At 31.8% G+C, this 25,218-nt stretch overlaps 1 protein-coding gene across 30 annotated transcripts in view; it reads right to left on the bottom strand.

The window, feature by feature from the left end:
• The window catches only part of LOC126744584 (protein turtle), a 735,337-nt gene that overhangs the window by 490,347 nt on the left and 219,772 nt on the right, over window positions 1-25,218 (bottom strand). For 24 of the 30 annotated variants that reach the window (XR_007663236.1, XR_007663238.1, XR_007663237.1 and 21 more), the window contains one exon: window positions 7,395-7,419. The gene's annotated coding sequence lies outside the window, so the exon portion shown is untranslated. Of the gene's footprint in view, window positions 1-7,349; window positions 7,420-20,838; window positions 21,015-25,218 lie in introns of those variants that run through there. The other 6 variants (XM_050452066.1, XM_050452060.1, XM_050452069.1 and 3 more) reach the window with 3 other exon arrangements.

Below are 25,218 nucleotides of genomic sequence, written 5' to 3'. Positions count from 1 at the left end.
TCTAAGTTGGAAACCTGTCCTATTCGAGTCGATTTCAATGTACTTTTTTTGTTCTGACTTCTAGTAGTCGCTTTGTCTCAGCTATGCATGACTCTACATATTCACGGTGTCTAGTAAGCATTCTGGATTGGTTTTTGATACCAAACCTCGTACGGTTGTCTTTGAAGTAAATGCAGTCTTAATGTTGAGTTTTTTTGGCAACTCTCTAGATTTTCTCGAAAGTTCTTTTGATGTACGGACACGCTTTAAAAATTAAAAGATTCTATAGAATCCTTTAGTTGCTATGGATCTTTCCTGGTTATCTCTGCTGCTTTCCTAAGAGTTGTCTTTATTAATTTTCTTAGATACCCATTCTACTGTAAGTGTTTGGTGATATTTTCTATTTCCTCGCTGAGGTCAACACGGTTGTTGCAGACTGCAGCTGCTCTCCTCTACAGGGTTTTATTGATTTTCACCTTAATTAAACGAGGGTGATTGGAATTGTAGGGTATATATTGTCCTGTGTGTGTTGGCTTGGCCACAGGTTAATGTCTTTAGGCGTCCACTGTTGTTCTTTTAAGAATGTCTAAGTTGGGTAGTGCTGATTTAGTTTCCAACGCCATTTTAAAATTGGTGCTTGGCCTAATGTTATTAATGTGATATTTTGGTCCATCTAATATTTTTGCAAATAGGGTCAATCCACTTTTGTAATAATATCTCACCATATAATAATTTTTTTCTCTTCTATATACTTCTACTTTCTGTATATTTCTTTATAACATGGTAAAAAGAAGCGCATAGTAAAACATTTCTGCATTTATGCAACACCATTAAATTAACCACACCCCTTCGCGTTCACTAATAAGTAATAGCATCTTAATTTTTTCTTGGAAATATTTCATACTTTATCGATTTAATATCAGTGACTCCTGAAAACTACTGCGTAAAGTTACTGGTTTCCAGTTCGATATTATTCAAAAAAATAAATACTGATTTTGAGTTTTTTAAGTATATTATCCATTTAAAAACCAAAATTGAATTTAAGATGTCCTTAAAAGTAGTCGCAAGGTCCAAAATTAATATCACCAAATTAATTTCTTTCTCTTCGTAATACTAAGTAATTTTTATTTGCAAGTTTTTTTCTAAAAACGTTTTGTTTTTCAGATATGGATTACCGTGTTTATATTTATTTACCTTTATATTAATTTACTATAAATTATTTTTGAAAAATATTCAAAAAAGAAATTAGCAATTTGATAAAATAATCCCGCAACATAGAATGACCATTCCAATAATTTAACATATTGCCTTTTATATTTATATCAATATTTATCGTAAAATGTGCCAAATATATATAATTTATTTCGAAATAAATCCACTGCTTTATTTTTCGCTATATGTGGATAAATTTTAATAGCCGCTTTTTTGTGTGGATTTTATTCTAAAAATCTAAATAACATATATTTAATAATTTAAGTTCATTAATTATGTATCTAAAATTTTCAAAAAAGAAATACATGTACTAAATGGAACAGATGGATTTTATGCCTATAATATAAACTGCTGCAGAGGGCATAAACAGGGCCTAAAAAGTTACATGTAAGCAAATTACTGAGTAGAACTTAAAAAAAAATTTAGTTTTAATAAATCGCTCAATACAGGGTGTCCCATAACTTAGTGGACACAGAGCAACAGCATATTCATTGATTGAAAATATTACAATTTGTCTAGTCGGAAAATTGTTGAAAATTTAAATTTTTAGTGAAAATTTAATTTTATTTTCATTATTGATTAATCATTTATAGAAAAAGAAGCCTATCAGCACAAAACTTGGCAATAGATTTTTAGTTCGAAAAATTGCAATAAAATTGAGTATTAATTTATGTTTGAATCATAGAGGGAGTGTCGGAGAGTAGATAAAAACGTGTACAACTTTTTTGTGCCTTAGTGACTATATACTAATTTTTCATAAAAACTTAAAATAATCATTAATATTACTTAAAAAAGGTATTATGGAGTCGCTAAGAGCAACTGTTCAAGAGATGATTAAATTTTAAATTTCCAATGCTTCAAATTGTTATATTGTTCAATTAATGGGTAGTATGGAAATAAGGTGTCCAGCATAGTCATCTGTTTTGTAAAATCATGTTTAATTTAAGTGATAAATAGGTATTGAATACAATAATTTATTACAAAATAAATAAAAGAAGATGGAAAAAGAATAAAACGGTAAGATTAACAGCAATGATTTTTTTTAAATCTTACAAGTGCTCAAAGTGGTTTTCGTTATCTTCAATACACTTAGCTCCTCGTTTATTGAAATACTGCCTAATACCAAACAATATGCTGTTGTCTAAAAATGATTCTGCTGCACTTCTGCTAGATTTTTTTAATAGCTTTCCGAGTATTGATTGTGTCTTGATAATTAACTAGTTTTAGTTATCCTCATATTGCAAAGTCGAGGGGGTTAAAATCAAGGCTTCGAGGCGGACAAGGCATTTGGCTTCCACGACCGTTCCAGTGATTAAGATATTCTTGATTAAAAGATTCACTGACAGGTCTGGAAAAGCGAGTAGAGTCAAACGTTTCCGTAATTGTAATGGGAGATTTTTCAGAATCTCGATCAGTTTATTTCATAGAAAATCTAAATAGAATTTGCCATTTAAATTTAATGGTAACTCTGTTATTCTCAAAAAGTAATTACCAATACTTCGCATTTATATTGACTTCATGCTGGAAGTGACGTTCTGGTTTCACATGAGGGTTTTTAGTATCCCTTGCATGGATAATTGGAAATACTTCTAGTAGAAGTCGCTTTATCACTGAACAAAATTGTTTAGTTAGTTAAGGGCATTTCTGCTCAACTTGGCAACTGCGCACGTATTACGTCACAGTCGCCGAATGTGTGGCGAAAACAAGTGATTAGCAATGACATCTAGAAGGATGTAATAATGGCTGCCACTAGTAAGGTGTAAGGTTATTTAATCTCGGCTAAAAAGGGCAATAAAGTAAATTATACAGTCCACTTGAATTTTTTTGAATAGTTAACCTAACGAAGGAACATTTTGGTCATTCAATCGGGATTTATTAAGTATTTGGAAGGTTGCTGGAGCCGTGAATATTGAAAAGGAAAACAGTGAGCAGTGAGGAAATCGTTTATGGACGTTTGAGAATCGGATCGCAAATCCCTGGATTCCAAACGTAAGAGAAGGCATCGAAATAAGCTATAAGAAATCACAGATAATAATGGTGGTAACAATTCTACAGGTAACATTGAGCAAAGTATGACTGCTGTTATTTCTTGCGTACCATGTTCCAATAGGGAGATTTGTTTTGCTTCAGAAGGTGCTGCCACCACCCATACAAAGGACTGTTGATTCTTCATCCAATACGTCTGAAATATTGTTATCAACTGCTTTCTTGAAGATACAGAATGGTGATATTAAGGTGTTAGGTAGGGCTTTGTTGGATAGTGGAAGTCAGGGAAATTTCATATCAAAAGATCTCTGTAAAAGACTAGGGTTGAAGCCTTCAAGAGTAAATCATGTGGTAAGAGGAGTAGGACAAAATTTAACCCGCATTACAGAAAGAGTTGATGTTGTAATAAAATCATGTAATAGTCAGTTTAGTTTAGGAATTAGTTGTTGCCTAATGTAAGTTTTGATAGAAATCTTAAAAATTCCAGCAGATTTAAATCTTGCTGATTCAACATTTAATTTGAGGGCTGATATAGATATGTTGTTAAGATCTCAGATATTTTGGTCAACTTTAGGTCCTGATCATCAAAGATTACATAACACCTCTCTTGTATTGCAGAACAGTGTTTTTGGATGGATTATTGCAGGTCAGATGTGTGTCACGGGTAAAGGAAATCACATTCCTTGCAATTTATCCACTAGCTATTTGGTTACAGAAAATGTGGTAGAAAATCAGTTGCTTGATCAATTAATTGTTCGATTTTGGGAATTGGAAAAGCCCCAAATAAGGAAGATTCTGCCTTCTCAGGCGGAAGAATTTTGTGAGTCATGGTTTACTAGGACAACTCGGCATGATAAGAGTGGATGATTTATTGTCAGAATTTCTTTCAAAACTTCACTAAATAAATTGGGTGATTCTGCAATGGCATTAAAAAGGTTTTGCTCTCTTGAGAAAAGATTGTTAAAGGATGAATTATTGAGAAATGACTATATTACATTTTTGAATGAATATGAAACTTTAGGCCACATGGTTAAAATAAGAGAAATAAATGAAGAGTGGCAAGAGTTAACTAGTAGTGAAGGATATTTTTTGCCGCATTATGCAGTTTTGAAGACTGATAGTAAAACTACAAGATGTCTAATTGTTTTCGATGCTAGTATGAAAACTACTACAGGTATTAGTCTAAATCATGTTCAGTTTAGTGGTCGAAGGTTGCAGCAAGATATTTTTCAGATTTTGTAGGTTTAGAAAGAATCCATTTGTTTTATCAGTAAATGTGTCAAAAATGTACAGACAGGTGTGGAACTCGGCAATGATCAACAAAATAAGACGTTAGGTATTTACTGGGATTCTAATCAAAATTTGATTAGGTACAAAACTAAGGATTTTTTTTGTAAACGATACCTACACTAAAAGGTCAGTTTTATCAGTGATATGTCAAATTTATGATCCTTTGGGATTATTGGGCCCAGTTATAATTATTGCAAAGTTGATTATCCAAGCACTATGGTCATTGAAATTATCGTGGGATGAAGTTCTTTCTGAGGAGTTCTCAAAAAGGTGGTCACATTTTCTTGGTGAATTGTCTTGTATAAATAACTATAAAATTCCCAGATTTGTTATGACAGCGAATTACATTAGGTTAGAACTTCGTGGGTTTTGCGATTCGTCAATCAAGGCTTTTGGTGCATGTAAGGTGTATAAGTTCAACAGGTGAAATTATTTGTAACTTATTATGTGCTAATTAGCTAAGGTTTACCTCGATTGGAATTATCTGGTGCATTATTGCTTAGTAATCTTGTTCATAAAACAGTTGAGTCTCTGGAAATAAGTTTTGATAAGATAGTATATTGGACCGACTCTACTATTACATTAGCCTGGATTCGTGGCGACTCAAATAAATGGAAAACTTATGACGCAAATAGAGTGAGCGAGATTCAGTCTATTACTGATGTAAATGATTGGCATCATGTAAAATCAAGTGACAATCCAGCGGACTTGCTTTGCCGGGGGATTTCACCAAGGAATTTGGTTGAGAATGAATTGTGGTTTAAGGGTCCTCAATGGTTGATTTTAGATAGTTCCTCATGGAATCTAGAAGAAAATAAAATTGATTTTGAAATTTCTGAAATAAGGTCCTGTGTAAATACTATCATTATGGATAACGATTGCATTTTGCACTTGTGAGAATTTTAGGTTATATACTTAGATTTGTACACAATTTACGAATGAAAGAGTGTGAGAGATACTCAAATTAATGTTTAACTCCAAGGGAGATAGAAAACGCAACATACTTGTTAATTCAACAAGCACAAAAAAATTGTTTTCCGGATGAATACAGACGTTTAAAAAATAAAGGTTACCTTAAAAATAATAGTAAAATTTTAGGTCTTAACCCACTTTTTGAGAATAATTTAATTAGAGTGGGTGGAAGAATAAAAAGGTCTAATTTAAATTATGATAGTAAATATCCCATTATTCTTCCAAAGAGACATATTTTAACAGAAATGATTATAAGACATGAACATGAAAGATTAATTCATTGTGGCGTACAATTATTACTGTCTTCTGTCTGTATATCGGGGCGTCGTATATGTAAGAAAGTTGACAAATCATGTGTCAAATATTTCAATTTAATGGGTGATTTGTCTGATGTGAGAATTACCAAATATTTTCCATTTTTTAATATGGATACTGATTTTGGCAGGCCATTTTTGTTAAAGGATAGGAAGACGCGTGGTGCTAAGGTTATAAAGGCATATATTTGTTTATTTATTTGTAGGTGCACCAAGGCAGTACATATAGAACTAGTATCAGATCTAACGACTGAAGCCCTTTTGAGTACGCTTAACAGGTTTGTTAGCAGATGCGGCAAACCGCAAAATATTTATTCTTACAGTGGTCTGAATTATGTCGGCGTGAATAATGAACTTGCAAACTCATACAAACAAAATATCTCAAGAATTAGTGGATGACAAGATACGGTGGCATTTCATTCCAGCACGGGCACCAAACTTCGAGGGAATTTGGGAAGCCAGAATAAAGAGTTGTAAATTTCATTTAAAACGGGTTATGGGCAGTAGTTCGTTTACATTTGAAGAATTCTCGACCATATTGACTCAGATAGAGGCTATCCTTAATTCTCGTCGATACGGTGCATATGTGTTTTACCGATAAACTAATGAATTATACCGTTTTAGTTAAAGTTAGTTTAAGTACAGAGATAATTAGATGTTTTAGTTGAACTATAAACATTGAAATTTTATTTAGCAATATTTAGTTTAAAAAAACATACATTTTCTAATTTTAGATAAGTTTAATTTTGAAATTACTGTAGTCTTTCAAGGATGATGTATGTTTAGTTATTTAAGGGCATTTCAACATGGCAACTGCGCACGTATAACGTCACTGTCGCCGAATGCGTAGCGAAAATAAGTGATTAGCAATGACCCCTAGGAGGATGTAATTATGGATGCCACTAGTAAGGTGTAAGGTTGTTTATTCTCGGCTAAAAAGGGCAATAAAGTAAATTATACAGTCCACTTGAATTTTTTTGAATAGTTAAGCTAACGAAGGAAAAAAAATCATATTTAAAAAAACTAGGTTTGCAGTTTGCTGTTTGTGACACTCAAGTCCCTATGTAGGTTGGAAGGTAGTGAATTTTGAATAGGGGTGATATGGTAAGGATGGAGTATTTCTTTATGAAATATTCGAGAAATTGTTGACTTACTAACCGTGGTATGGTGAGCCTGCTGTGCTTGGTATTAAGCATATACGCATATCATGTCTATCATTTCTAGGTTACAAAACACGTCGTATCGTAGCATTATCGACTTTGAAAAAAAAATTGCTTAGAAATTTTTTTAAGGAATAAGAAACTTTAAGATTTGCAGTTTTTTCTATGGAAGTTCTATAAAAAAATTCAAATCGTAAAAAACATATTTTTTTTTAAATTTAGGCCGCATTAAAAATTAAAGATTCAATTATAAAATCACTGATATTTTGTGATTTTCCGTATATTTTACCACATACGTCAAAGCTTGGAGTCCCTTTGAAGGCTAGAATACACTGTTTTATAGCAGTGGCGAGTTTTTATATTTGATATCTTTTATTAATAAAAAAATAAAGAAAACTTAATAAACCATAAAAAACCAAATAAAAATATGAATTACCTTTTGATATTTCAGGTTGATAAACTTATATACACATCCACTTACCCGTAGGTTTGCTTGAAGTTCAACCCTAGAATAAAGAAAAATCAAATAAGTCATAAGTATTATTAAGCAAATCTATAACACTTTTCGCCAGGAATTTATTTTAAGTGAATTGTATACAAATCAAAATGGTTTGGATGACTAAAATATTAGAAGATAATAAAATGAATATTTGGAAATTTAATTGGAATTTAAAATAAACACATTTAAATTAATTTTCATCGTAGTATACCAAGGGAATAATAACGCATGATTTAAAGGAAAGTTAATAGAAATAAAGTCTTTGGTGCTAGAATGTAAGACACCCCCTGTTGTTAATAGAAGCTAGACATCTAACTGGCATACTCCTAATTAAATTGTCCGTGTCATTTTGCTCCATTTCTTTCCATATGCATACAGTTTAGCAACACTTCCCTTGTCCGTAATATTATTCCTTGATTTCAAATATGTCTTTTCAACATACCCCAAGCATGCTTGATAGAACTTAAGTCAGACTAGGCAATAAATGACTTTGTGCGGTTCTTTAATATTAAATTTTATACTGAAATTTATTAAAACTGGATTGAACTACTTATCATTAACGCAAATCCATAAATGTAATAAAATAAAAATTATCAATAAATCACCGCATTTATGTTTCACTCTTTAAAGACCAAAATTATGCATCTATTTTCCCGGCTTGAGTTATTACGAAAAATAATCTCTAAAATCGTACCTCATTTACTAACTCGTCTTAATGGATATCCAGCTTGTAATAGAAATTTCAAATATTTCCATAGAAAATAATGAAAGAGGCATGTCAAAGCTGTGCATATTAATTTTCAATAATGTTTTGCATGCGATGAAAGCTTGCATTTATTGGACATAGCCCTATTTGCCTTCCATTATCATCCGAGGTCATATAGCAAACCTTTGACCTTTACATACTGTACTGTCCAAATAACGCTTTAACGGCTATAATAAAAGCCAGTGTTAAAGCGATAATTTCGGAAATACATTAGGTGTTATCTTTCTGTACTTAATATTTATCTTTTACAAATTAATGTGAACTAGCCTAACCGAAATAGGGATCACTTTTAAATACACTTTACTTTTGGAATGACCTTTGTTATTTTATTTTTACTGCTATTTACAACGTGATTAAAGACAAAACTTTTGTTAAGATAAGGTTGTCGGAGGAGTTCCTCTTAATTAATTAAAAGACATTTTTAATAAATATAATATTAATATTAGTTTGGTGTTTATGAAATCAAATAGGATTTACTTAAAAATTTTTTCCTCAATAATAAAAATGGGATTTAAATACGCTAAGAGATATTTCTATTTAGGGACGAGTCCAGAGTAAGACGATAACTACAGTGATGCTTATATGGAAGCATAAAGATGTCGAAGTAAAAGATATCTAGATCGAAATGTAAGAAAGTCTTAAAGACATAGAATTCATACCTTGAACAAGATTGCTTACAGGAGCTTAGAGTATAAAATCTTTATAAAATTAGACCACTTGAAATCTCCAAAATAATTAATGTTGCTTTTCTTACACATCAGTTAAACTCAATCAATACTCAATTATTAGTGAAGTTAAAGATAATACCTCCTGCACATTAAAATCAAAATTTAAAAAGCCACTGTTACGTTTAAATGATTAATATATATTTTGCCGAGTTGAAAATAAAGGCGCTTTTATTTATTTATTTATTAAGTGTCACTCGCATAGTTACTCAATATAAAAAGACACAATGTGATATTTGAAATGCCGAGAAACCAGCTGATTCTCCGTCATTCCGGAATGACACAAATGGCACACCGCACGACGTCTCGAAGGTCAGCGAATCTTCCGGAATTATGGTTAGCCGAGTATATAAAGAGCCCCGTCGTCGCTGGGAGTCAGTTGTGAGTTCAGTGCAGTAAAGTTCGAAATCTTGGCGCGAGATTTAAATTATACATAAAGACTTGTAAATAAATACATTGAAAATAAATATTTCTAGTAGTCGTAAATAATCGTGTTTAGTAGTGTAAGTGTGTAACTAAATTAGTTGACTATTTTTAATCGCATTATTTTATACTTAACCAATGGGAAGAACGTTGGTGTAGCTCACTACTTGATAAAGGTGGTGACCCAGGCTTGCCCAAGGCTTGAAACCTAAATTGCTTAAAAATACTGCAAAGATGAAAGAAAATTCTGCCAAACCAAAATTGTGGAAAACTGGAAGAAAACTATGCCATACAAAAAAGAGAATTATGCCAGGCTGGAAGAAATTATTTTGGAAAACAAAAAAAAATTAAAAGAAGAAATCCTGGAAAAGTTTTCTTCACTGAAAATGTGGATTCTTTCTTTGATGAAGGACTGGATTCAAAAAGTTTGCAAAACAAACTTGCAATATTAGACGTCAACAATATCGGTGAGGAGCGCTATAGATATTTCAGCACAAACCATATGGCTATATAAAATGTGCTATATAAAAACCATATAGCACATTTTGTTCGACTGGCATATCCAGATGTCCAGGAAGTATAGAACGTTTAACAGTTTAAGAATTCCTGGATGGACTCGGGGATGGTGAAATGAGGCAGGCCTTTCTACTGCGACATCCACCTAGGCTAGTAGAAGCACGAACACGGGCCCTTGAACTCGAAGCTGCCAACAACACGAACAAAGGCCAGGCTCGTATCTGGTAAGTGATTCCGGAAGAAGATGACTTTAAGGAATCAGTCAAGCGGGTGATTAGAGAGGCGATTGCAGTATGTAGTCGCCAAGACCGGAAGTTGAAGTATTGGAAACGTGATAGAGCAGATCACGTAAAAACATATACTTTAGAAGACGCTATTTCCACAGCATAAAGAAACCAGCAGTCGCACTTCAATAAAAATACATTGGCTTGAATAAGCGAGTTCGGTGCATGTGTACTAACGCAGGAGCGGCATATTTGCTTATAGTAGGGATGCCGCTGACACTCGCTACGGTCGACGCAGCTTTTGCCTTGGCTAGAGCCGGACTTGAACATTTTTTTAGATATTATTATCTTGTAAAATAAAAATACCTACATAGTACAAATATTTATTTTTTAATATTAATAAAGTTCATACATTAACAAAATATTTAAACAAAAATAAACATCGCATTTCTACATCTAACAACGACGATATAGAAGAATACCTGCAGGAAGTTAATTAGGTATGTACCGTAAATTTAAGAGACCATTCTTTGAGTAATTTTAATCAAAATCACAAAAGTTTTTTATAAAAAACGCTACGCTTTGTAAAAACGCTATCAAAATAGTCACTAAGTACGGCGCTGAACTAGGCGATACACCTAGGAACACAGTTCGATAAACAGTGAGCTCGGCATCCGGAGAACATGGCTGCGGCATGGCTAAGGATGCTATTAGTTCGCTTACATTTTCGAGCGGAGTGCGACTGCTGGTTTCTTTATGCTGTGCTATTTCCACTCTTATCAAACTACGGAAGGTCGATGCGAATAGGCGATGATTAACCTGTCTTCAGCAAGCCGTAGCAAGAAGATCTTGTTTTGCCGCATTGCCAGCGGGCAGAGGAGAAGAACTTATTAAGAACCACCATCATTGCTTTCGCTTGTCAAAATGCAGAACTTATAAAAGACCAAGAGGATGATCCCGCTATCCAGGTAGTCCTAACCCGGATAAAGGAAGGGAGTAAGCCAACTTGAAAAAAAGTCGTTGGGTATTCTCGCAATATGAAGTCATATTGGGCACAATGGAACTCTCTAATTTTGGAAGATGGTGTTTTTAGGTGGAAAATGTTGCACCGCAACGAGAAAGAGAATAGAAGGCAAACTTTTATACCTAAATGTCGGATTTCGGAGTTACTAGAGAAAATCCATGCCGATGTGTCAGGAGTATACGTTGTAGTAACCAAGACCCTAGAATAGTGAGAAAAAGATTTTACTGGGTCAGTAACAAGATAGACGCAGTAAATGCAGAACGCTTTGGTGCGTCAATACAACGTAGGCAGACCCTTCAAAAGGATTGCTGTTGACGTTGCTTGTCCGTTTCCCGAATCAGTAGCAGGAAATAAGTACATCAAATATAAAAGGCAGATTTTCTATCTTGTTATCAACGCAGCGTCACACCAGAAGTCAACCTATAAGGACGTTTGTGTTCTCCAAGGAGTTGCTTTCCGAGGGTGTGAGAAGCCTAGCAATGCCCAAAATTCGCGTGCGAACTGGATAATCTGGACTGGAAGATTATTCGGAGCATGTTAGAAGTGGTCTTTAGGTCTAAGGCGTGCAAGTTGTGGTGTACTGGTATACTCCCCAACATCGTTCTCTAGAGAAAACCGTTTATCGGTATTTCTAAAAGGGGTCCAGTTGCAAGAGGGGAACGTTCTGCCGATATCGATGTTCACCATTTTTTGAATCATTTCGGGACGATATGATCTTAGGGAGCAAACAACAGTATAACGATATTCGAAATGCCGAAAAACCAGCTGATTCTCCGTCATTCTGGAATGATACAAGTAGCACACCGCACGACATCTTGAAGGTCAGCGAATCCGGAACTATGGTCAGCCGAGTATATAAGGAGCCGCGTTGCCGCTGGAAGTCAATTGTCAGTTCGGTGCATTAAAATATGGAATATCGGCTCGAGATTTTTAATCAGATATAAACAGTTGTAAATAAATAGAGTAAAAATCAATATTTCTACTAGTCGTAAGTGATCGTGTTTGGTAGTGTAAGTATGTAAATAAATTAGTTGACTATTTTGATTGTTTTAATTCATACCTAACGAATGGAAAGAAAGCTATATTAATATCAAAATAAAAAAAGTTATTCCAAATAAGACCAAATATAGATTGGTCATCATGGTAAAGTATTTTAAATATTTACAAATTACTTGTGGAATGAGCTATTTCATACAGTGAGTAGTCTGGAATGCAGCATATCCTACATTATTAGCATCTACAATCTTAGCCAACTCCATATACACAGCCATAATTTTTAGAATTACAATGGATATAGTTGAGGAACTGTAAAAAATCACTAAAAACAATTTCTATAATAGTAGTATCTGTGATACTTTATCTATTAAGAAATAATCTTTAGTTGTACCCTACAAAGTATTTTTTTATATGCTTTAGCACCTCAAAGTTTTTATTATTATTTTAAAAATTATTTAAAATAATCTCCATCATTTTTAAGGAAATAGTAGAGTCTATTTTAAAACTTCTGACGTACAAATGTTTTGGATAATAGAAATGAAGATGTTCTTTCTCTGGAAATAGCTTGGCAACCTTGAACCATTTTTTCCAGTTACTCTATTGAGTCAAGTTGCATCTTTAAAACGATATTTAAACGTGCTGATTTAAATAAAAATTGAACTTATTTAACTTAAAAGTAAAAACGCCAAAGTCACGGTCTCATTAAAAATACATATAAAATTTTATACGCAACATGTTTTTTGCTCCTATGGGACGATCATCAAGCCTCAAAATAAATTGACAATTAATTTTTCTTTTATATATCAAATATTTTTGCTAAACAAAGGTTCTGCAGTAATGGTTGCTGTTTAAATTAAACACAATTCAATAATTCTTCTACCGGAGTCTTCGTTACCAAAGTTTTGAAGGATTTGCATTTTTGTAAGGATAAAATTAATATAATTTAAGTACTTTTCCAACATATAGCTGGATAATTCGACTGCTGTAGCTGGCTGACGAGTCCATAAAGTAGGATTTATTATTTAAGCAGTCCGAGTATTTTAATTTGCATTGCCTTGTCGACTAGGTAATCTTTGTTCATGCCTTTTTCATTTGCAGCAGTACCAGTTTCTTAAACTTTGGCACTAGTTCTTTTCTATTCAGATACGTCTGGTTAAATATTTTAGAGAAACTGCTGCGAAGTGGAATGAGGAAAAAAATATGGTTTTCTTAAAAGTTATGTTAAAATATCCTTTCCATGTAAGCGATATATTTATTTGTTTTTTTTTTTAGTAATAAGGCATATCTAATACACATTTAAATTTTGTATTAAAGTTGTAGTTTTTAATTACAATATATGTATATTTTTATATCTATCTACTATCGTTAAGCAGAATATACAACACAACAGGAAAAATAACACTAAACCTGTAATGTAAAAACATCATAAAAAACAACTTAATTTAACTTCTTTTTTAAATATAAGTTTTAAATTTAATAAAGAAGTAAAATACATTTTTAAAATAATTAAATATTATATTTCTCACCGAAGATGAAATTTTGACACTATTTTTGAAATATTGTATTACTATATAACTAAACAGTCGGTGTTAGATAAGTATAATGTCTAATTGGCCTCCCAATTTGTAACTAAAACAAAAAATAAAATATTATTGTATTGTATGATTGTAATATTCCTATGAATTATTTTAGTTATTTATGTTATAGGATATTTTAGGTTTTTCTAAGAAATTAAATTTTTACATTTAACTTTAAATAAGACAACAGCTATAAATACCTATAAATTAAACTTCAGTCATATATAGTCAGCATTATAAAGTTTAAATAATATTATTCTATAGAAAATTAAATATACCAGATATGTCTTGCCTTTTTGACACACATATCTGGTATAGACAATTTTTTTCCTAATTGTTATTTAAAAAAGTATGAAAATTTAGAATACTTTTTTTTAATAATAATAGAAAATTTTAATACCCCTACTTGAAAAACTGGTATAAATACTTATGCAGGGTGTTATAACAGAAACTCTTAAAACAATGCAAAAAATCTATAAAAGTAGGTTCATAAAGAGATAGTATTATTATAAAATTAATGTAAAACAGCCTTTAGACCCAACATATTAGGCTAAAATACTTTATTTTAGTAATCACCATTAGATATTAATTTTATTTAATTCTATTAATGTAGTAATCCGTAAAAAAATCGGGTTATTAGGCATAAACATCGACTTTAGACAATTTTGAAAAAAAAAATATTTTTTGTCTAAAAATATACAAGGCAAAAAAAGTTTTAACTTTAACACCCTGTTAAGTATATTTTTCTTTACAAGACTGAAAATTTGCATGTTAACAGGAATGATAATTTAGATAAAAGATGCAGCAAAGCTATTTTTAAAATCATCTGTTATTAGCAGATTTGTAATATAAATACCCCTAGATGTATTTGAAAATTTCATAATTATTGAAGAATCATTTCATGTAGATGATGCAAAAAATAACATGCCTAAATAAACTAACAAAAATATCTCAATTGAAACAGTATAGGTTGTAAATTTACAAGCCATAAAAACTTTATTTTTCATACAAGAAAATTGCAAAAGGACGTCGACAAGATTACCATAAATAGAAAGCATAATTATAAATAGAAATTACCTATTTATACTTTGTTATTGTATACTATGTTTGTTGCCACTTTTTATGCCAATAACACTTAATATTGTACACATATATTACAAAAAGAAAAGAAATTATTTTTCTGACTGAGATTGTGGGGCGGTTGAACATTAACGCCAGGTTGTCGAAAGAACAAAGCAACAAAGGAAACCGGTTTACTTCGTGGTATGGTGGGTGACGTCACCCGAAAAATGATACCTGATTGGTCAAGACGCGGCGTGGTATAATTATTGTGTTTCATACACGTTAATGCATTTTCTACTTTTTTTTATATTTCTCTGTGAATAATATTCTATTATTACACTAAGAGATATATATACGTGTATGTGATGGTACACAGTGGCATGTATGTGATATCGTGGTCATTTCGTCAAGTATTTGAGATGTAGTAATCGAGTTTAAAAACTAGATATGTAAATCCGTATCAATTTTTTTAAATGCCAAAATTTTCTCCCTTTTGTAAACAGAATAGTATAATATACTATTCATCTATTGAGTCTGTAGCCGGCAAAAGAATGTTAAGAATGCAATGGTTGAGTTCAACCGAGTTGCCAATTTTAGCTATGTTATGCATACTTTTACTTTAATCTATTTGAATCTTAAAAGAAGAAAAATAAGACTGACAACAGTGCATTTTTTTAACGTTTACCAATGAACTTTTACGAGTATATGGGAGAGTAGTAGTGAGTATAGAGTACACGGGAGGCGTAACATTTTTAATAGGTTAGAAGGGCAAAAATTAGTCCCACTGGCGTCCATGTTATCAAATTATTTTATTTATTAATCAGCGTATAAAGGGCTAATTTGATAACAGTAGGTAAACCAAACATGTTTTAATCTAATTATTTATGATCTATATTCAATTGGTAAATGATTTGGGGACAGGGCTAATAATCGCTTATTTTTATTAGAACCTGCCATTGTAGCCTTTTACCTACATAGGTACACACCTACTATTTTAGAACCGCCCATCTTTTTCTAAAATTTAAGTATCTGTTTAATTTTTTATTTATTGATAATCTTGTGTTGTTCTTGTTGTGTGTTTATATTAGTTTTTCTGTGGTATCGTGGTTTCTTAATCAGTAATATGGAACATTTTATAGAACATTAAAAAAATAAAATTTTGAAAAGTCAGACTCTTGAGTTTATTGCAAGTGTAATAAGAATTTGTGATGAGGAAAGTGCCTATAATGCTTTTAAGCTACCTTTAAAAAATAAAATCGAATGAGTAGCTATGTATTGTGGAGTAGGGCGATCTACTATAACTAAAATTAAAAAAAGAGGACCAACATCGGCGAGAGTTTGACCCTACAGAGTCTTTATCAACTTCAGGAAAAAAACGTAAAAGATTATCAGTAGTGGAAAAAATTGATGATGCTGATTTTGGCGTTATAAGAAGAATTAATGAGAAAATTTTATACAGAATATAAAGTAATACCAACTTTAGGAGATATGCTGGCGAAAATTACTGAGGAAATTAAATTTCCATATAAAAAAGGCTGATGGCGAAGATTATTAAAAAATAATAGAGAATATGTTAAAACGGGTGAAAAGTCAAATATTCTACCTTATTTAAGATATAAATTAATATGATCCATAAAGCAATACCGCAGTGAGGGTAAAAACATAATATATTTAGATGAAATATGAGTAGATACCAATTTATTGTTTAAAAAATGCTAGCAGAGTAAAAGTATTTTCGGAATAGCAGAAAATATTAGTTCGAGTGGTCGCTATATTGTAGTACATGCCGGAAACGAAAATGAATTTATTAAGGGTACATCTCTAATTTTTAAGGCTGAACTATCTTCGGAGGATTGTCTCAGGCAAATGAACGCCAAATATTCCAGAACAGACTGTTATTATTATGGACAACGCCCCCTATCGCTCTGTATTAGCAATTAAAGTGCCCACAAAATCCTCGACAAAAGGTGCAATAGTAAATTGGCTCAAAGGCAACAAAATTAATTTTGATGAATCAAAAAGAAAATTTGAGCTTTACAATTTATTATATGTGCATAAGCCTAATACGACCAATAAAAATTATAAAATAGACAAGTTATTGAACACCAGCCTACATGTGCGAATTAAACCCTATAGAATTAGTGTGGGCACTATTATGGGCCGAAGTAAAGCGATATATAAGAAATCATAATACATGCATATATTTAACAGCTACCAAATTATTAGATTTATTATATAAGGGCATCGAGTCTGTCAGTGCCAATCATTGGAAAAATAATGTCATGTTATAGATATAGTGAATAGGTATTGGGAAACTGACGAGATAATGGAGTAGATTGTAGCGTTTAATTTTACTTGTGTTTTGTTATTTTTTTTTGATTTTTAATGGAAATAAAAACATTTGAAAAATTTACTTCAAATTGTGTTAAGAAAGAAATTAAATATGTTAAGAAGAAATTTCCTGAGGCTAATAATACAGGTGTACAAAATCAATAGCTTTTATTCTTGGTTATAAAAATTTAAAAAATAGGTAAAATATTCAATGTTTATTTAATTGATAGTGTGCGCCTCTGAAAATGCCTCGAGGCCAAGTTTCAAATGGGGTTTTTATAGTATTTATGGCCTTCTTCCCCCTTTCGTCGCGGTTACAGTTACAGCAGATGAATAGTACGTATATTCTACAGTTTAATAAATATACCTTGACTATACGAATGATAAAATCACCGAAATTTACTAAAATATCGTTGAATAAATATATATATTTAACGATAATAATATAGGGTGTGTTGCTTGGGTAACTTCTAAACATTAATACATCAGGAGGTGATGCGACTAAAGTTTTGTTAAGCGATCGGAAATATAAATCAATAAAAATAATGATAAACTAAAATAAATGTATGTTAATAAGCATCCCATGATAATTCAGTGAGTTGCTTTGCTTAATCAAAATAATGTTGAAAGCCAATTCAGCCATTTTACGGGTAACGACCATAGTGTATCGTATTTAAATATAGAAGATAAACTATTATATTTAAATCCAAAGCCAAAGAGAAATTTTTTCTGAGTTATTTTAAATACATAAATCTATATGGTGAACATCTGCTTTCAATAGAAAAAGCAATCTATATCAGCTCTTGTATTATCTAATAACTTCTTTAAAAGTAAGGTTCCTCCTAACAGGAAGATTTATATTAGAAAATAATATTATTTCTCTTATACCATAAAAGATCCCCGAAAAACAAAATGAGAAAATCGTATGTAAGTGACTCAGTATTATTTAACATACAAGCTGCATTCTAAACCGGTAGTTTATCAGTATCACGTTTATAATAATTCATTGTTTTACTTGTCAACTAAAGTCAGCTTACCAAACGAAGTTTGTTATTTAAGCGATGCAATATAGGTTAATATTAATATACAACAAAAGGTGATGGAAAACTCAATACTTGTAAAATTGATATATACCAGACATATCCTTCCATTATGGCATTTATGGCATATACATATATATTATGGCATCACACTGAAGGCATTTTATCGCGTTAACTTATTGGATATTTTTACTGGAGCCTTAGCGCGGTAGGTAAAGACATCAATATTAAATTTTGTAAGCAATTTATTCCAAAAAAATAGAAATAGGTTGGTAATTAAATGTTTAACAAGTTCAATATTTTATTTTGATTAATATTATAAATAAATAGGTAAAAAGTTTATTGCTCAACGGTAAAAACCGAAGGTTAAGGTCCATTTTTGCTTCCTATTTTAATTACTATTCACTTGTACATTTGATAAAATTTTTTATATGATCGGGGATCTAATTTGACATGTTAGATTAGACGAAGATCAGGAAGCGATTGACAGAACTTGTAAAATGTAAAATTAAATTTTTCCCTATAAATCTAAATTAGCGTATTAACTGTTTTATAATTATGTAGTATAAAAAAAGCAACACCTACAATCTGTGTTTGGAAGAAACGCCGAGGTCTTTGTGAAAATTGGATGGTTTTTTTTAATTTAAACTATTTTATAATTCGGTATTTCCGGTATATCTTCAAATTTTGATTTTTCTGTAATCATTGACTAGCTTCTAACTTTTGAAACTTGTGTTTACCCTTCTGATTTCTTGTGTCCGATTTTTTAAATTTTTTTAAAATTAAAACAATGGCATTGATACTTTTTGTTGTTAAGATCTCAAAGAACGAAATCACCTTCAATCCAATCATCTTCTATGCGATTTTGTATCTTTATTTACCAGCGTCAATGTTCTCTTCGCCTTGACCCTTCCCTCCTGGCCTGGAATACACATTTTTGAGAAATGATCATCGTTTTTTGAGCTCCCAATGTTTGGTTTCGGTTTGGAAAATTTAGACTTCTAGAGAATCATAAGTGATTGTGTGTAAATATATTTTTTTAAATAATATAGTTCATATTAAAAGAGCACTTGTATTGCATTGAGTTTTTTGTGAACCATCTAGTAATTACAACGTTTTCTTTGAAATGACTGACTGACTTGTTTCCCTCTTCCTCCTGTTTTTTTGGTGACTCTGGGATCAGAGTGTTTTTATATACTTAAAGACAAATATTTTAATCCAAATTTACCGAAAAATTTATCAGTTTTTAAGAAAAGATTAATTCAGTCTAATTTTAATTTATTTCTTGCGAGCCAGTTGCTAGCTAATATTTAGTTAGACTTGTAAACCACACGCCAGATTTAGGCGAGTTGTACGAGGTGTTAGATTTCTTGATTTAATATGATATGTCTACTCAATTATTAAATTTCAACATATTTGGGTGATATAAGAATGTATTTTGAGAACTATAGGGTGTATGTATAATTTCTACTTAATTCATGTTAATCCGATATTGACGTTCAGATTTCTTTCCATTAACTCGTTGTCATACCTCGTTAGGTAGAAGAATTCCATTTCAAACTATAAAGTATCTTAACATCCGCTATATAACAGGTTCGTACCATGGTTCGTACGGAAGTGCTCTCGGACTCTTAGCACATTCTCTAATTTTATTTAAGCACTTTTTTGATAAAAAACTGAAGATTCGGACAAGAAAATCAAATATGATCATCGGAACAAATGTTTAAATTTTAAACGTACTGAGTTTATTTCTAGCATCGATAATTGATGAAACTATTTCGCCCATTTTTAATTCCATTGTTGTTTCTTTTTCAATAAATATATAGAGAGAGTAAAACTATGAATAAATGCAAAATTTGGAATTAATAAGATTTTTTTTTTCAAGAGTGGATGTGGAAATTACTCGATTAAATTAAATTATGTTAAGCTTTCTGATAGAGCCATTTGATAGTATTAGTACCAGGAATGAGGCTTCGTACATGGCGGTTCTACATCCATATGTATTTTATCGCGTACATTATGTATACATTTGGAAACCCAGCACATACTTCGTACAATTTGAAAAAAAAATTTCCTTCTTATTCCAATCTTTTTTTTATTTTTAATGAGCTTTTCTGCAGTTCATATTCAGGCGAAAAATGTATGCCGAGTTATTCGAGAGGTTTTAATGTTTCCAAATTTATTTATCTTAACTGAATTATATAGTGCCCTTAGAATATTAAAAGGTTAGAATTAGCATTGCCGTGGAACTATAGGCTGTTTGTTTGCTTGCGACATCTCTGAAGCCATGATACCAAATCACTTATTTTGACCGGCACAAATCAATATTACTTTTTCCTTTTTAATAAAATATGATAAAATACTCTATAAATAAGTTAATATTCCAAGGTAAATTAATGCAGATAACGCATATTAAAGAAATAGGAAACAACATCGCAACGCCGCTTGATCACATGGTTGACTCCACCGACACAAGGAATCTTTACCAGTGACGTCGTCCAAAAATATTTACTTCATAAATATTTACTAATAATAGATTATGCTTTAACCTATTCATAATATTACCGTTTATCAACTCTTTATACGTTTTTTAATGTACTTCATTAGAGTAAAGGTACATATCTAATAAAAAGCATTTTTATGGAAATTAAATATTTAATAATAATTATAGATTTCTTAATGAATTTTTATTATTCTACATTTATGATGACAGTATCATGATATGACAGTATCGGTATTTACCTGTGCAAAGATCTGCTTGAATCACCGTTTTTCTATGGTGCGGCTCAAACGGCACAACTTTTTACCATCGTAACACTTTTGCCTTTTTTAATCAAATACTTAAGAAAAAACGCAGAACTTCCCAAATGCCGAATGTAAACACAAAGTTGTCTGACAAGATGACATTTCGCAAGATGACATAACTTTTTTCTTGTGGTGTTGCCAGTCCAACTTATTTAGAAGCGGCTTTAGGAATAAGAATGTTAATATATTTTTTCCTTTAAAGATCTTGTTTTTGCGCTTAGAATAAAATAAATCTATTTTTACTTTTAATTTTTAATCTAAAATCTAATGCCAAAGTTAACATTATTATATGCGTTGATATATAGAGAAAAATTTTCTCTTTTGAAAATTTGTGTAAAACTAAAGTTATTGTTTACTAATTGTAGTCTTTCAATGTTCTAAGATAGTGCCAAAAAATTTAATTATTGTCCATATATCACGCACTGAATTCACTTAAAACGATATCAATAATGTCGTAGTAATGTGATTTGATATGATTTGTTTCATCCGACAGCTGATCAAATCATTCTCTGACCGCAACCTCGTAAGTGTGTTCTTTTTACGTAGTCTAATTTCTACTTGAACAATGTTTTTTTATTCTGAAATTACTCTTCTTTCTTTTTCAATAATTTCTTTAGTAGTAATCTTTATCAGGTAAAATTTCAACATGTGTCAATTAAGTTTAATTTTGTTTTTTTTTTTTAATAAAGTGTAAATTAACTGAATTTGTTCGACAAATTATTTGATCAATTAGATATTTTTTACTGTGCATATAGTTGCAAAGTTCAACCAGTGAGCAATAGAAATAAACAAAACCGTTTTGTTCAGTAAAACTTGTAGGCGCTTTCTAACCCAACCCAACCCAACTTCACTTTTACCACTTATCACTGCTGTTTCACTATAGCATCAACAAATGGTGCTCCCGGCATCTAAGGCGCATTTCGCACAGAACGGGCGTATGGGAGTGGCGTGGTAGACGCATGTGCCACTTGCATGTTCGCTGATGGGGCAATACAGATAGAAATGGCGTTGCACAGGCGTGATAAGTCACGCCACCGCCACGTCACTTCGACGCCACGAGTGGCCTACACTAGTGGTAAATGCCATATACCAAACAGCAGTTTATATTGCTTCTTTAGGTCGGATTACTGCAATAGAAGTGCACAAGATCAAGCATGGGAAAAAATATCAAATAAATTCAGTGAAAATGGTAAGTATGTAAGTGTTTATTAACAAAAGATGTTTAAACTCGTATTTACATTAGAAATTATACTTTTGTTTCCGTAACCGAGTGTAAAGACCGCTGGAAAAACATACGAGGAAGCTACTCAAAATATAAAGCCAAATTAAAAACAAAATCAGGACAAGGAACAAAACGAGTCAAAGAATATTATTTAGCCCCACATCTCTCCTTTTTGGATCCTTTCTTGAAGTCTTGTAAGAGCAAAAGCAACGTGGATCAAGAGTCTACCGACGCATCATCGAGCCACCATGCAGCTAAAACGGGGTCACAATCTAATGAGTCTAAAGACAACTCCAATGCTGATGTACTCTCACCTTATAACATTCTATCCAGTCGTCCTCTCGGTGACCTGTACCATCTTCCAGTACGTCTACCGATGATCAACCGATAGCAATGAGAGCACCTAAAACACTACTACAGAAAGAATATGATTTTAGAAAAAAAAGAAGTTAGCAGCCTCACCCGCTATTAATGAGCTCAACCAGCAAGCTTACCAGTACTTTGAAAAAAAGCAACAATTGCTGGACATCCAAAACAGCACGAAAATGAATGCCACAATCGATCCCCCTGACCCAGACCTGGCGTTTTTAAGACCATAAATTCTGTTCAGAAGTGGTGTGAGCAAATACTATCCTCAACTATTCCTGAAGCCTCTACTATCCCAATGGATAGTTTTCAATCTTGGATTGAAGATTCGGTAAATAAAAATCTAGATTTAGTACCGCACAGGAACATGGATGAATTTCATTTGAGTAAATGTATACAATACAATAATTAATATTAGGGTAACATTATCGTTATTTTTTTTTATTTTAGAACAGAAATAAATTCACTTAAATATATTTTCTTCAACTTATATCAGCGTTATTAACAACCTTTCCTCTAAACTGATAAGTTCTCTTCAATTTGTAGGTTTCTTCTCAATATTTTCCCTTACTAGTATTTTATAAAAAGATTGAACAGATATTCGATAGAAACTTTGAAAACATTCAGGTTACATATTGAGCTCCCGCATAACATTAAACGAACCACCAGTTTTTTCTTTATCTAACCACAAGGGATGTATTCAGTAACTTCTTTGCCTTTGAATGCTAGCTAAATTTACAATTCAACATATCTTGATCATTTTCATCATCTGAAAGCATTGTAACTTTACTACACAGTCATGTACGTACCAAATAAATGACAATAATCACATTGAATCCCTTTCTATGTGAATTGTCCGCGCCACATCCGCTCCATTCCAGCTCCATGCCAGTCCTACGCCACCGCCATATGCCCGTTCTGTGTGAATTGCGCCTAAGACATACACAAATAAGATTTAAGTATTATTTTTAAATGCATCGATAGCCTCACTGAATTCAAAGAATAATAATACTTTTTTGGTTTTGCACATGGAACAAGTCGCCTTGCAATTGAGCCACATTCTGTTCAATATTAATTCTTGGTTCCAGTGAGAAAATAGAGTGTATGCAAGTATTGGGATGAATTCGTTTTTCATTTTCAGACTCTTGTAAGTAACGCTCGCTAGCATAACTTTCTGATATTCGGGCGGGCGGATATCATTGCGTAACGGATACTCCAACATGCTAATCAATATTCCTTTTCTTTTCCTTTATCTTCACAATTATCTCTAAATCCCAGTCGATTTTCAGCGAGAAATTTAATTATTTTAATAACCGCCCATCGTTTTCAAAGCATAAAAGCATTGACTGACTCTGAAATCGATATATTGACGTTTTTCGATTTGAAGAGAAACAAATCGAAGGTGTTCTTCTCACTGATCATTTTGCTCAAGATTTTTATCTTTGGACAGTACTGATTTCCATTCATTATAGTAAATTTGCTTTCTTTTTCTATGTTGTGATCGAATTACTCGCAAATATAACAGAAGACCGCGTCACGTTCTATGGAGTGTTCAATCCATGGATACTTTTGGATTGATTGCATTATTGAATACTTTGTGGCACGAGCTAAAAATTGTGTTAAATAATTCAAATCCATTTTCTAATATAACATAGGTATAGTATTGACTAAAGCGTATATCTCTTTAATTATAACATCAAAATGTACCTTCATCTATTTCGTTCCTATTCAATTTCGCATTTACTTATAGTGATAGAGGAAGTTCTGAACTACTGCTTGATCACGGAACTTCTTCTGCTTCATTCTAGATTACGATTGACACTGTCACAATTGAAGTAGTCGTAGTTGCTATATTGGCCTTAAGAAACAGAAAAACATTTGTTTCATATTTCAATGTCAATCAGAAAAAAATTATCATTTCGGAAAACTTTTAACATCTGGACACAATAGTTTTTCGTTGTCTAAATAGAAAATAGAGTCCGTGCATTTCAAGATAATTGTTAGATTTTTTTATACAATAATAAATTTTTTATATTGTTTGAAAAAATTGGAAATTCAAATGCTAATGGAAGATAATTTTTTCGATTTGAGAAATAAGTAGCGATATCGAGTGACTAATAGTTTTTGACTTCGCAGTATTATATTTGTATCTTTCAAAAAATGTAAACATTGCTAGGCCCCTTTAGAATTAAATTTACTAAACAGAAATTTGAAATTTAATTTCCATAAACAGATAAGCACAGAGGATAAAGAAACCCTTGCAATAGAAGCTGAAAACATCTTACAATCAACAGACATATCAGATAAAAATGTTCTAAGAGCAAAGATTATAACACTATTGCACACTAATTTTTCCAATAATCCCAATAACTCTTCGTGGAAAACTTTAAGTTCTATTAAAAGAAAAATTAGGACTAACGATTTAATTTTTACAAAGGCAGACAATGGTTCGTGTTTGGTTGCTATGAACAGGGCACATTATGTTGATAAAGTCAATGATTTTTTGAATTCGACTTCGAACTTCGAACTTTGAACCTTTAAACAGGAATCCAACAACCCTATTTTTTGGAAAAATGAAAAAAAACTTAGACCATTGTCTCACGACAATAGAATTCTTTAAATGTTCAATATCAAGGTTATATCCAATGAACCCAAGAACTCCTTTGCTTTATGGACTTCCAAAGGTCCATAAACCTAACATACCAATAAGACCGGTCGTGTCGTTTGTA

The sequence above is a fragment of the Anthonomus grandis genome, chromosome 14 (assembly GCF_022605725.1).
Source record: "Anthonomus grandis grandis chromosome 14, icAntGran1.3, whole genome shotgun sequence".
Lineage (NCBI taxonomy): Eukaryota > Metazoa > Arthropoda > Insecta > Coleoptera > Curculionidae > Anthonomus > Anthonomus grandis.
Note: the sequence above shows the minus strand (reverse complement) of the source record. Positions and strands in the feature narration are given on the sequence as shown.